We start from the raw sequence: 11,306 nt of genomic DNA, 5'->3' as shown, positions 1-11,306 counted from the left end.
AACCCACCCTCTCCTGCTTCCTGGCCCTGGTATTCCCCTACACTGGGGCATAGAACCTTCACAGGGCCAACAGCCTCTCCTCCCATTGATGACCAATTAGGCCATTCTCTGCTATATATGCAACTGGAGCCATGAGTCCCATCATGTGTATTCTTTGGTTGGTGATTTAGTCCCTGGGAGCTCTGAGGGTACTAGTTAGTTCATATTGTTGTTCCTCATATGGGGCTGCAAACTCTTCAGCTCCTTGGGTCCTTTCTCTAGCTCCTTCATTGGGGACCCTGTGCTCAGTCCAATGGATGGCTGTGAGCCCCTACTTCTGTATTAGTCGGGCACTGGCAGAGCCTCTCAGGAGACAGCTATGTCAGGCTCCTGTCAGCCAGCACTTGCTGGCATCCACAATAATGTCTGGGTTTGGTAATTGAATATGGGAAGGATTCCCAGGTGGAGCAGTCTCTGAATGGTTCTTCCTTCAGTCTCTGCTCCATACTTTCTCTCTAAAACTACTTCTATGGGTATTTTGTTCCCCCTTCTAAGAAGGATCGAAGTATCACATATTGGTCTTCCTTCTTGAGTTTCTTGTGGTTTGTGGATATTGTATCTTGGGTATTCTGAGCTTGTGGGATAATATCCACTTATCAGTGAGTACATACCATGTGTGTACTTTTGTAATTGGGTTACCTCACTCAGGATGATATTCTCCAGATCCATCTATTTGCCTAAGATATTCCTATATCCAATGAGCCACCTTCATCCAGTCCCCAAAATGGCAGAAAGTCAAACAAAGCATTTGTGTGAAGGGAGATTTGACTCTGGAAATTTAGAAGGCATGGGCTGTATAACCCAGTCAGTTTCCAATTTCCAGGAATTCCCCTCTTCTAGCAGGACAGGTGACTCTCGCCACCTGAACTGTCTGCTGTCTCAGATACAGAGATATCAACTGATGGACACAGACTCACCTGGATCTCACTACCCAGCCCACCAGAGAGCTCTATCAACTTCTGTCTCACTTTGTTGTCTTCCAGTGTTTTCCATCTGACTTTGTCTAGTAGTTTCTACTCCATTCCTTCCTCACCTAGGCAGGATTTATAGCAGCCTTTCCCTCCTCTACCTATAAAGTTCCAAAGCTGTGGAGTCTCCTCTACCTCATATTCCAGCCAGACTTGGGCTGCCAGTCACCTGGGCTCACCCCTTCTACCTAAGGTAGGTTAATGAATTCCATGAACAGAGAGGCTCAGCCAATACGTCCAGTTTGTCAAGTACCATGGCTTATTCTGGAACCTCAGCCTCCCCCTCATGACCACATGGGGTATGGCACTTTTTGAACTCTAGGGATTCAAGGGATGCTAGACTAGAAATATCTCTTGACATCAGCAACCAACACTTGTAGGTCTCTGGTTCTGTATCAGGTACAGAGTAGACCTTCTTGGCCTTCATCTTCTTGTTTCTCTAGACAAGTCAATGTGGAACAGACAGCTCTATATCTTGAATGCACAAAAAAATCACATTTTGAAAAAATGATTAAATTCTCTCTATATATATATTCTAACAGTTCCATGTACAGGGTATTCTTGGGTTCAGAACTCAGTGTGTGGAAGTGGGAGGAAGATGGAAAACTTCCATCTCTCTGGATTTCAATGTACTTCAGGTAGAACCCCTACTGTAATTTGTGGGCAGGGGAAAGGCCAGCAGAGAGGCTTTAGCTTCCTTGAAGTTCAAATTTAGATTCCAGCTGAAGTATAAAACAGTACGTGGTGACCCATTTGACCATATTCAACCCCTCACACAGCAGCCTGGTGAATTATAGTTTTTCTTCTCTCATACTTTACATCCTGACCACAGTTTACCTTCCCTACAATTTTCCCAGCACTCCCAGATTCACTGTTCCCTCATTTCCCTTCAGAAAGGCATGAACTTCCCAGGGATATCAACTGAACACAGCTTAACAAGTTACAATAAGACTGCAAACCTTTATATCAAGATGGGACAAGGCAAACTAGTAGGAGGACAGGGGTATAAGAGAAGATTAAAGGTTCAGAGACATATCCACTCCCACTGTTAGGAGTCCCACAAAAACATAAGACTACACAACCATAACATGTATGCAGAGGACCTCGCTAAGATCCACATAGGCTCTATGAGCCCCTTTGAGCCCTGCCTAGTTGATTCTGTGGATTGTGTTTCCTAGTGTAGTTGACTCCTTTGGCTTTTAAAATCTTCCCAGATCCTTCTTAGAGAGGCTTCCCCTGAACTCTGCTTAGTATTTGGCTGTGAGTCTCTGCAACTGAATCCATCAGGTGCTGGGTGACGCCTCTCTGATTTTGATGGGGTAGGCATCCATCTCTGAGTATAGCAGAATATCACCAGGAGTAATTTCATTGACTTCTCCTTACGGTCAGTTGTGTTTGATTCTATCCTTGGTCTCGAGGCTATCCAGCCTCTGGTCCCTGAACACTCAGGCAGTGTCTGGTATGGGATCACCTCTCGTAATACCAGCCTTAGGTTGGCCATACCATAATTGCTGTGAGACTTTTACCTCAGCACATCTTGTAGACAGCACAAATTGTAGGTCAAATACTTCTGGCTAGGTTATGTCCCAGTACCACCACTGGAAGACTTGCCTGGTTACAAAAGATGGCCTGTTCAGCCTCTGTATCCCCCAGTACTTTGAGACTTTGCTAGGGTCTCCTTCAAAATTTCCAGGGATGTTCTGTTGCAACAGATTCTCACATTGCCTCCAAATGCTCCAATTCCAGTCATTGTCTCATACACTCTCCCTTCATTGCTCCCTCCCTTACCCGATTCTTCCTGTTCACAACCCTACCCAGCCCTGTCCATCTGTAGAATCCATTCTAGTTTTCCTTCCCAGGGAATTCCATGATTCTCCATGTCTTTGACCTCTCCTTGTCACTTAGCCTGTCTGTGTCAGTAGGTTGCAGCATAATTGTCCTTTATGTAACAGCTAGTATCCACTTATAAGCGATTATATACCACGCTTGTCTTTCTGGGTCTGGGTTACCTCACTCGGGATGATTTTTTTCTACTTCTTTCCATTTGGCTGCAAGTTCCATGTTGTCATTTTTACATCTGCTCCAATACTCCATTGAATAAATGTTTCACATTTTCTTTATCTACTCTTCTATGGAGAGACATCTGGGTTATTTCTAGTTTCTGGCTATTATGAATAAGACTACTATGAACACAGTTGAGCAAGTGTCCTAATGTAGAATGGAGCACCCTTTGGGAATATGCCCATGGGTGGTATAGCTAGGTTCTGAGGTAGATAGATTCCCCCATCTTCTTGAGTAACTACCCTATTGATTTACATATTGATTGAACAAGTTTGCACTTCTTGAGCAGTGAAGCAGTATTACCCTTGCTCCATGTGCTCACCAGCATGAGGTCTCACTTGTGTTTTTGATCTTATTCATTCTGGCAGGTGTAAGATGTAATATCAAAATACTTTTGATTGGCAATTGTCTGATGAATAAGGATGTTGAACATTTTAAAATTTGATCATTTAGTTTGTTTATGTCTAGTTTTTATAGTTCTTTGCATACTGTGGATACTAACCCTCTGTCAGATGTGTATTGTAAGGGAGGTAGACCTCTAAAATCAGTACAGGACATAGCCAGACACCTAATTCTTAGTACAAAGGAGATTTATTACCCAATAGGGGCAAGCAGGGTTGCGGGGCAGAGGAGGCTTACAAAGGTAGCAGCATCAGCAAACAAGCCAGCAAGAGAAGTTAAGAGGAGGAAGAGCAGGCAGGTGTTTCTGCAGGACAGGGATTTTAAAGTGAAAGGGGGAGTGTGTGCGAGAGTGAGTTGGTAAGTGGAGATTGATCATGCAAGGCAAATAATCAATTTTGATTGCTGGATATTGGTGTTTAGTCTGAGGAATGAGTTAATGGCCAAATAAAGAAATAGACCTTGATGACTATCTTTAAGAATGAAATCTAAGACTTTTTAGCAAGAGGGTTAGGGTAAAAGTCAAAACCCCATGGACGCGATGTTTGTCATCCTAGGACTTTGTCTTTGCCATGCTCAGACCTGCTAGAGCCATTCTTGAAGTTGGTGGAAATCTTTTCCCGGGATGCCACTTTTGTCTAGTGGCAGGTTCCTTTGCCTTACAGAAGTTTGCCACCTTCATGAAGTCCCAATTGTAAACTGTTGGTCTTAGGGCCCGCACCATCCGTGTTCTGTTCAGAAAGTGTGGCAATGTGTTCAAGGCTTTTCCCCACTCTATTTTCTATCGGAATTAGTATATGTGGATTTACGTTAAGGTCTTTGGTCCACTTGCCCTCATGTTTTGTTAAGGGTGGTAGATATGGATCAATTTGAACTCTTCTACATGTAAATATCCAATTAGACCAAGACAATTTGTTGAAGCTATCTTTTTTTCCATTATGAATTAAGGATTTTTTCTAATCAAAAAATCAGTAGTAAAAAAAAAAAAAAAAAGAAAGAAAGAAAAAGAAAAGAAAAAACAGCCGGGCAGTGGTGGTGGCACACGCTTCTAATCCCAGCACTTGGGAGGCAGAGGCAGGTGGATTTCTTGGGTTCGAGGCCAGCCTGGTCTACAGAATGAGTTCCAGGACAGCCAGGGCTATACAGAGAAACCCTGTCTCAAAAAAACAAACAAACAAACAAAAATCAGTTGTCCATAGATCTGTGCATTTAAAACCCACAACTTCCATTGATTCTCTTGATCAACATGACTGGTTTTATGACAATACCATCCACCATTTATTACTAAAGCTCAGTAGTAGAGCTTAAATTCAGGAATGAATATTGAACACTTTAAAAAAAATACAGTTATTAGAATTTATTTCATTCATTCTCTTCCTTTTTTGTTTAAACTTTTTATTTTGTTTAATTGCCCATCTGTTGACTGGCAGTTTTAATCCCCTGGTGTTTAATTTCTGAAATTCTTTATTTTGGAGAATAGTCTATGATCACAAATTGTGGTTGTTAACTTGACTCCATTCTGAAGTAACTAAACCCAAGCATCTGGGCACATCTGTGAGGGATTTTCTTGACTAGATTATAGGACATGGAAAATGGACCCTAAATCAGGGCCACTCTGTTGAGAGAAATATTGAAAAAGAAGCACCAAGTTCCCATGCTATTCCCAGCTATCCTCTGCCCAGTGGTCTTGCCACTTCTTGGCTAGTTCCAGTCTTCAGTCTTCCCTTTTCCGGTTCACCTGCCTCAGAGCTGCCCGTACCTTCTCAGCCATCCATCCCCTGTGGTCGGCAGTCACAATTCCCCTAACCAAGTAAATCAAAACTCTAGAAGCTTATAATTAGTCAGATTTATATATCAATAAATTCTCAAATCTCAAGGTGCCCAAACAATAATTTCAGAGCCAATTGATAATGATATTAATTGCCCACCTAGCTAAGACAAATTATCCTGTAATTATGTATCCCTTATAAGATAATCATAACTACCTGTAGCTATTTAAAACCACACAGAATCTGGATCATCTTGCTCTTCCTCCATCTTCCTTTCTTCTTGTCTTTCCTTCTTTTCCCACCCTGCCTTTGAAACTCTTCAATCTGTCTCCCTTTTCCCTGACCAATCACAGGCTTCTTGCTGTTTTAATATTTAAAGTGGTTGGACAGGGAAAATCTGCTACACCACCCCTTCTAGAGGCAGCCCACATAAGGACATGGAGAGAGGAAGGTTAGGTTTTGCCTGCTTGTCCCATGCTTTCTGGCTCCATCTATCCTGTTGCTGAGGTTTCCTTCCTTGGTTGGAGAACCTCCTTCTTCAGGACTCCAACACAGTTGAGAGCAGCAGATCTCTAGGAACCCTCAGGAGCTCCAGTACCAGATTGGACCGCTGAGACCTCTGGTCCTGTGGATGGAAGAACTGGCCTCTTAGCTTCCTGTCAGGAGTCAACCATGATTGCTTCTGTTGCTACACAGCATCTTTATTTTCAAGTAGTCCCACCTGTTGATACTGAGTTGGTTCTTCTGCCTTTGGTCTTCTGTTGAAAAATTCTTGCTTCTGCCAATATCTTGATGTATGTCCCCTGTGTTTTCGTCTATAAGTTTGTTTCTCTGGTTAAACTAAGGCCTTTAATGCATTTGAACTGATGTTTGTACAAGGAATCTAATTTCATTCCTCTACAGGTGGATTTCCAGTTTTGTGAGCACCTTTTGTGGGATCATTATTCTAACAGGTTTTATTCTCTCCTTGTCAACAATTCAGTGGCCTTTGCTTTACCTCTTCATGTCCAGGACGTCTGTTCTACTTCGTTGGTCTTCCTGTCTATTTTTGCACCAATACCAGGCTGCCTTATCACTATGGCTCTGTGGTATAATTTAAGGTGAGGAGTTGTCACATTTCCATCTGTGCTCTTATTGCTTGGGACTGCTTTGGTTTTTGTGGACTTTTGTTGTGCTATATGAATGTTTTGGGGGTTTTTCCTTAGTATGTGAAATATGACATGGGAAATTTGATATACATTGCACTAATTCTGTATATTAATTTTGGTTCTGTCTCTCTTCTGGCCTCCTCAGGCAGCTTGACTGGTGCATTCATTGTCATTTTTGTTCTAATTCTGTCATGTATTTTTTTTTCCTAGTGGTAGATAAGAACATAAAATATGTTCTTTCTGTCCTGAAAGTGTAGAATTTGATGTGAAGCTTCAGAGCTTCAATTCTGAATTCTGACTCTAACTGTAAAAAAAGTATTTTGTTATGATGTTGTAAGTATATTGTGTGGCTCTTAAGCATGAACTTTGTAGATGACTTGTTCCAGTGTCCTGCAAAGTGAACATATGATGCTCTTGCTATTGGTATGCATGCCTGAGTCCAGACTGATAGCATGGGAGGCTTCCAGTATTTTATCTTCTGCCTGCAGACAATTGAACTAACATCATCAGATTTGCATGTGCTCCAGGAGACTCAGTAAATAAAATGGACAGATTACCTATGATGCTTAGTCCTGCCTTTGCAAATAATGGGCATTTAATGGTGACTGGAAACCAAGTAAGCATTGTGTTTTGATCATTAGGCACTCACACACCTCAGCCATGTTTCACATCTACCACCCATCCACCATCTTTACAATCAGCTGTCACTCTGAATTGCATCAGCAGCTGAGATGTTGACCTTCTCGTGCCTTGCCTTCGTTTTCTTGTCAATTTTCATAATAAATATAAATACCATTCCTTATCTGTTATTATTTTTAATAATAGCATGGCTTCTATCCCATCATAAAAGAAGCTGGATCTCAAAAAAGGAAGGAAAGAAGTAAAGAAGAAAGGGAGGAAGGAAGGAAGAAGGGAGGGAGGGAGGAAGGAAGGAAGGGAGGAAGAAAGGAAGGAAGGAAGGGAGGAAGGAAGGAAGGGAGGGAGGGAGGGAGGGAGGGAGGAAGGGAGGGAGGGAGGAAGAATCTCTTAGTGCTGGCACATACCTTTAATCTTTACACTGGGGCACAGAGGCAGCTGGATCTGAGTTCAAGCCCTGTCTTGTCTAAAAGGCAAGTTCCAGTACAGCCAGGGCTACACAGAGAAACCTGTCTCTTAAAATATAAAAAAAATAAATTCAGAAGGCCTCATAGAATGAACAATGGACCATGCTATCACCATACTACAGTAATGTGAAATGCTGACTCTCTGCAGTAGACATCAAGAAAACTTGTATTTAGAAAAGGTCTCATGAAAATTGGTGATGGAGGAAAGCATTCTTACCGTGGGTAAGAATGGCCAAAATGCACTGAATACATGTGTGATGGTATCAGCAAATAAAAACTAAATTTAAAAAGGAAAGTTGGTGCAAAAGCATTAAATGTTGGTAACATCACCAGGACTGAATTTCATAAGGGTCACAGGATTAAATTATCATCCATTCCAGGAATTCCTAAAGAGTATTTCTGCTAACTCTGGGGACATAATTTTCATTTCATAAGTAAGATGGATAAGCTAAGGATGCTAGAATAACATTCTCAAGTTAGATATCATCACATGAATAAAATTTGAAATAAAGTATCTGCCAGAATGTGACAATGGAATCAAATGTACAAATTAAATCTTTTACTGGATTTAACTGATCATTTTATCTTTAAAAAGAAAACCAACTGTCAATACCCTCTTTCAAACCATGAGTGTTCCAGATCGGTGAGATCTCAAATTAAGGCAAATAATGCACTGCATTTCAACCCAGCTCAGTACACTTTTGTGAACAGAGATGTAGCATTGATTGGATATTTGAAAACAGATTACACAACCTCCTGAAATATTGTCACTATTTTGGTACAATCAAAGTCCACTTCTCAGCATAGATGTGGTACCTGTTGATTTTCAAATAAATAGAAAGGGATGCATAGAACTGAAATCTTTTGTTTAAACTAAAAATATTTTTGATTATGTCCCTTCACAACTTTCCAGGTCTTTTATGGGTCCTCTTGAGAGACAAATGCTCACATTTTACAATCACACTGTATTCCTGCCACCACTTTTTCACAGGACCTACATTTATAAGCAACTAGTTTCAAGAACTGAGCACACAGGACTGCAGAGATGACTTGGAAGTCTTAACAGTTCACGCTGCTCTTGCCAAGCACCCAAGTTCAGTTCTGAGCTGCCATGTTGAATAGTTCATCACCACTCCAAACTTCAGCTCCTCTGGCCTCCAAGGGCACTTGTACTCATGTGCACATACCCAAACACAGACACATAATCAAAAGTTAAGCATCTTTTAGCTATATGTCCTCCAGATTTGACAAGCAAACTACACCCAAGAAATCTCAACAATCTGCCTGCTCAACCAAGACCTGAGCAATGACAACACCAGTTGACCATCAAAGTGGATAGGGAATTAGCAAGGGCCCCATCACTTGATGAAGAGCAACACACAATTAGAAACTGCCAAGAGAGGGAAAATTAGTTTTCCCCAAAAGTGAGTTCCATAGAGGTTCTCTAATTCCCAAGATGTCGAACCTGAAAGAAATATGTGTTCAAGCAATATTAAACCATCATTGTAGGATGGATTTATATTTCATTTCATTTCCTTGTACGAGTACGAGAGAATGATAATTAAAGAATAATGGCCACGAATCTGAAGGACACGGAGAGACATGGAAGAGGTAAGAGGGATAATGGGGAATGACATAAGGTTTTAGTTGTTCTTTCCATTTAAAGTGCTAAGCACACTAACATTAAGATTAGAAACCAAGTATCTCAGCAGCGCCTTAGGAATTCACTGAGGTCAGAGCTGTGTCCATCAAGCCAGGGCATGAAACTTCCATTTCTCAAAAGCTGCATTGAGCTTTTATTCTGAGAACGGTGGAGGCCATGTAGCATTGCCCTTACTCTGAGCAATGTACTGTGGGCAGAGGCAGTCAGGGTTAGAGAGAACGGGGAGGCAGACACTTTGCTGGGTTCAAATCAAAGTCAAGGGTGCAAAAATGCAGAGCAATAAAACCTTTAACTTGGAGAAGCAGAAACATACTCCAAGGAAGCATCATCAACAGCACCAGCAACAGCAGCAGCAGCAGCAGCAGCAGCAGCAACACCCACCCCCACCAATATCTGCAAATGGACAGCAGGCCAGCAGCCAGAAAGAAGGCTTGACTACGGACCTGAAGAATTTTAGGAAACCAGGAGAGACCTTTAGCCAGTGTAGCTGTCTCTTTGTGGTCAATCTTTCCTTGACATCACTGAGGTGGAAATGAGGAAACATTTTTGAGAAATATGGAAAAGCAGGTGATGTTTTCATTCATAAGGATAAAGGCTTTGGCTTTATTCGCTTGGAAACACAAACCCTAGAGGAAATTGCCAAAGTAGAGCTGGATGATATGCCACTCTGTGGAAAGCAGCTGCGCATGCACTTTGCCTGTCACATGCATCCCTTACAGTCTGCAACCTTCCTCAGTGTGTGTCCAACGAACTGCTGGAAGAAGCCTTCTCTGTGTTTGGCCAGGCAGAGAGGGCTGTAGTCATTGTGGATGACTAAGGAAGGCCCTCAGGGAAAGGCACTGTTGAGTTCTCAGAGAAGCCAGCTGCTCAGAAAGCTCTGGACAGTTGCAGGGAAATCTCCTTCTTGCTAACCATATTTCCTCAACCTGTGACTGTGGAACCTCTGGACCAGTCAGAAGATGAAGAGGGACTTCCAGAGAAGCTGGTTATATATATATATATATATATATATATATATATATATATATATATATATATATATATACACACATATATATATATATATATATATATATATATATATATATATATATATATATATATATATAAAACCCAGCAATTTCACGAGGAGAGGTGAACAGCCACCCAGATTTGCACAACCTGGGTCCTTGGAGTATGAGTGTGCCATGCGCTGGAAGCCACTCATCGGGATAGAGAAGCAACAGCAAGATTAAGTGGACCAGAACATCAAGGAGGCTGGTAAGAAGCTGGAGATGGAGGCAGAACACCAGGAGTACCAGGTTATGCTAATGAGGCAGGATTTGATGAGACATAAAGAAGAGCTTGGGAAGATGGACAAGCTGCATAACCAAGAGGTTCAGAAATGAAAGCAGTTAGAACTCAGGCAGGAAGAGGAATGCAGGTGTAGAGAGGAAGAAATATGGCATCAACAAGAAGAAATGATGTGAAGACAGCAGGAAGGCCTCGAGGGAACCTTCCCTGGTGTAAGAGAACAAGGGATATGGATGGGCCAAATGGCTATGGGAGGTGCTATGGGCATAAATAATAGAGGCACCATGCCCCCTGCTCCTGTGCCAAATGGTAGTTCAGTTCCTCCAGGACCGGCCACTATTATTCCAGGTGGAACCCTAGGATTAACTCCACCAACAATGGAACGTTTCAACCAAGCTGCTACAATGGAAGGAATTGGAACAATTGGTGGAACTCCTCCTGCATTCAACCATCCAGCTCCAGGAGCTAAATTTCCTCCAAATAAATGGCCTGATATTAGATAAAGTTACATTGTCTAGTTTCCTGCTGCCCTTAAAAGAGGGGCCCTTTTTGGACTAGCCAGAATTCTACCCTGAAAAAGTGGTAGGGGTTCTTCCCAATAGATAGGTCTTCCCTGCTTGTACTACTCTACGGAGGGCAGAGGGCAAGGAAGGGGTGGTATTTAACAAGTCAAAGTCTGTGGTATAGTGCTTTAGCAAATCCTAACCCTAACCCTGTCTAGTGCATTTCTGAGGTATATTGATTGTTGAGGGCCTGGAGAACCATAGGAAAATGGACTCAGCTCCACTAATCTTGATCATTCCTTCCCTTTCCCCTCCCCTCTCTCTCTGGTTGTGTTTTAATTACTTTCTCATCTTTATTCC

The 11,306-nt window shown here is 42.0% G+C and overlaps 1 pseudogene; it reads left to right on the top strand.

The window, feature by feature from the left end:
- Positions 1-9,408: 9,408 nt before the first annotated feature.
- LOC116084154 lies at positions 9,409-10,946 on the top strand (annotated as a pseudogene).
- Positions 10,947-11,306: the final 360 nt, after the last annotated feature.

Source organism: Mastomys coucha, unplaced genomic scaffold (genome assembly GCF_008632895.1).
Source record: "Mastomys coucha isolate ucsf_1 unplaced genomic scaffold, UCSF_Mcou_1 pScaffold9, whole genome shotgun sequence".
Lineage (NCBI taxonomy): Eukaryota > Metazoa > Chordata > Mammalia > Rodentia > Muridae > Mastomys > Mastomys coucha.
This window is presented reverse-complemented; position numbering and strand designations above follow the sequence as displayed.